Source organism: Triticum dicoccoides, chromosome 5B (genome assembly GCF_002162155.2).
Source record: "Triticum dicoccoides isolate Atlit2015 ecotype Zavitan chromosome 5B, WEW_v2.0, whole genome shotgun sequence".
NCBI lineage: Eukaryota > Viridiplantae > Streptophyta > Magnoliopsida > Poales > Poaceae > Triticum > Triticum dicoccoides.
In genome coordinates this window covers 434594013-434597390 of record NC_041389.1, presented here as the reverse complement: position 1 = coordinate 434597390, position 3378 = coordinate 434594013, and positions in this window count along the sequence as shown.

Below are 3378 nucleotides of genomic sequence, written 5' to 3'. Positions count from 1 at the left end.
AAGATGTAATCAGCACATACAAGTACTCTTAGTTACCAATCTGAGGTTTGATGCAAATATTGAACTAAAGGGATGAATTAGGGTTTGAAGATGAGATGATGCTGGTGAAGATGTTGATGAAGATGATGATCTCGATGTTGAACAGAGTGTTGGTGATGACGATGGCTCTGCTGCCAGAGAGCAAAAGTGCTTCCAGGCGAAAAGTCCCGAGGAATCTTTGTGATATTTTCTAGGTGTATATGAGATTTTATGGCCAAAGGGCGTCGGGAGGGGGGCCATCAGGGTCTCACACGTCCAGGTGGCACCCTGGTGGGTCCCCTCTGGCCCATATTCTAGCACCTGGCTTTATATTTTCTTCAAATAATTCAGTAAAATTTCTGATGTTTTTGGAGCTCCGGAAAATAGCTTTTTCTTGTGTTGTATTGTTTATCCAAATTTCCGAAGTACAGCAATCCCCCCTCTTTGTTTATCTTGCATTTTAACAGAGAAAAGACATTTGAATTGCATCATAATGTGAAATATATCACTGAAATAGGTCATATAGTAAAAATAGTGATGCAAAATGGACGTATCAGGGTCGATCCCCTCCCCCAAATTCTGAAAAATCCTCACTAAATCACAAATGTTGCACATTTGGTCAAAAAATTTCCATGACAACCTCACATTCAATTGAATAAAAACCAAATACAGGGTATATGATGCCATTTTTTACTCCATCGTTGTTGTTGATCTGTCATATGAGTGGAAGCCACCCTTGTTTCGCCCGCCACTGGGAGGAAAGTAGGAGGGAAGGTAGCGGCAGGGCCCTTGCCAGTCTTCTTCTTTGGGCCCTTCACTGAGGGCCGCGACCTCCAGCGAAAGCACATGCACCTCTGTGTCAGACTCTTCGCTGACATGGTGGAGGTCAGTCGCCGGAGGTGTCAGAGGCACATGAGCCATGGGAGGTGCAATGACCGTTGAAGTCGCCGGATTCGGCTGCAATCAGATAGATTCAGGCGCGGGGGTCGAGACAGACTTCATAGCGTCGTCGGCGGGGACTGGGGGATGAACGGAAGCGAACAAAGTTGGGCGAGGAAGGGAGACATCGGCGGGGATGGGAGAAGGGCAACGGGAAGGGGAATTTCTTTCATGGCACACCATTTTCTCGATGGAATGTGCTTCAAATATCACCTACATACGCCAAATATGGAGGCACACAAGCTTGATTTGGAGCCCTCTCCATAAATTAGGACGATCGAGAATGGGATGCCAACTCTATAGACTGGCATTTTCAACTAAAATCACCATAATAACGGTTATTATGACGATCAAACCGATATAACGACTCTGCAAGAGTTGCTCTTAGAGCAACTCCAACGGGGAGACACATTTCATCCGCCGCTGTCCGTTTGGGTCGGCGCGGACACAAAAGGCGGCCCAACGCGCCGACCCAAACGGACGCGCGTCCGTTTTTTGTCCGCGGACGACCCATTCCCGGTCCATTTTTAAGCCAGATTTGCATCAGCGCGGACACGCGACGGACGCACGCACGCTCGCCTTCTCCTCCCCCGGGCCCGCTGGCCGGTGGCACACTGGCCTCCCCCATCCAATAGCAACCCTCTCCCGCTTCTTTCGTTGCCGACGCCGCCGACCATTTTTGTCGGCGACTCTGCCAGCTGTCGGCCCCTCCACATCCGCCTAGCAACACCGCCCACTCCCACGTCGCCCGCCACCGCCGGCTTGTCCCCGGGGAGCCGACTGCTCCCACCCCCGCGCCCCTAGCCGCCCCCGACCAAGAAGTCGCCTCACCACACGGCTAGATCCTCACTGGCACGCTCGTCGGATGCCAGCCCACTCGTCGGACGCCGGCAGGGCAACTAGCTGGTCCGTGCGCGCAACGACTCCCTTCGCCGGCCGTCTCCTTCGTCGACGCCTGCAAGTTATTCGACAGTTTACCAAGGTACAAAATGGACTCTGCCGACGAGTTCTTTTTTCACAATTTCCTTTGCGACTCCGACGATTCATCGTCCGATGATGAGGAGGAGATATTGGCTGCCGTGTTGGTCCATCACCACCTCAACAACCAATGACTATTGTTTCATGGCTCCATTCTGGGCCACCTTCCGATGTTGAATCGCAATCGAGAGAGCGGACATTTCCTTCTTTGGAAAGACTACTTTGATACAACAAATTTGTTGTTCAAACATCAAAAATTCCACCGTCGTTTCTGTATGAGTAGGCATCTTTTCAACCGTATCAGAGAGGGGGTGGTCGGTTATGATGACTATTTCGAGTGCAAACAGGATGCCGTTGGCAAGATTGGTTTTTCCTCCTATCATAAATGCATTGCCGCCAACCGAATGATTGCATACGGAGTGCCCGGTGATCTTATTGACGAGTACGTCCGTATGAGCGAGTCTACTTGCCTAGAGTCCCTGTATAAGTTCTGCAAGGCTATTATTGTTGTGTTTGGCCCTGAGTACTTGAGAGAGCCGACTGCTAAAGATACAACCTGTTTGTTGGCGATGAATGCTAGCATGGGCTTCCCAGGGATGCTTGGTAGCATAGACTGCATGCATTGGGAGTGGAAGAACTGCCCTTCTGCTTGGCAAGAGCAGTATAAGGGCCATGTCAGGGCTTGCACTGTCATACTAGAGGCCGTGGCGTCTCAAGATCTCTGGATCTGGCACTCTTTCTTTGGCATGGCCGGATCACACAATGATATCAGCGTGCTTCAGCGCTCGCCGATGTTTGCTAGGCTTGCCGAAGGCAACAACCCACCAGTGGACTTTACTGTCAACGGCCACAACTACGACAAATGATACTACCTGGGTGACGGTATCTATCCTCAGTGGACCACTATTGTCAAGACAATATCCAACCATGTCGGAGAGAAGAGGAAAAGATTTTCCCAAGAGCAAGAGAGTGCTAGGAAGGATGTCGAGCGTGCCTTTGGTGTTTTGCAATCTCGATGGGGCATCTTTCAGTATCCTGCTAATATCTGGAGCACGCAGAAACTATGGGAGGTGATGACTGCTTGTGTGATCATGCATAATATGATCGTAGAAGATGAGCGCCCGGAACGTCTGTACGATCAAGTGTTTCAGTTTCAGGGTGAGAATGTTGTGCCTGAGTATGAAGGAGCGACAACGTTTGAACAGTTCATCCAATTTCATCAAGACATGCGTGATTGGGATACTCACGTGCAACTGCAAAATGATTTGATTGAGCATATGTGGGCTCATGTTGGTAACCAATAGATGTATCTTCTTTTATTAATTTGCAAAAGTATGTGAGAACTATGTGGAACATTTTTATTTTTATTCGGCTTGTAATAACTATGCTATTTTATTCGGTTCAAACTATGTTATTTGATTCAAACTATGCAAATTCATGCAA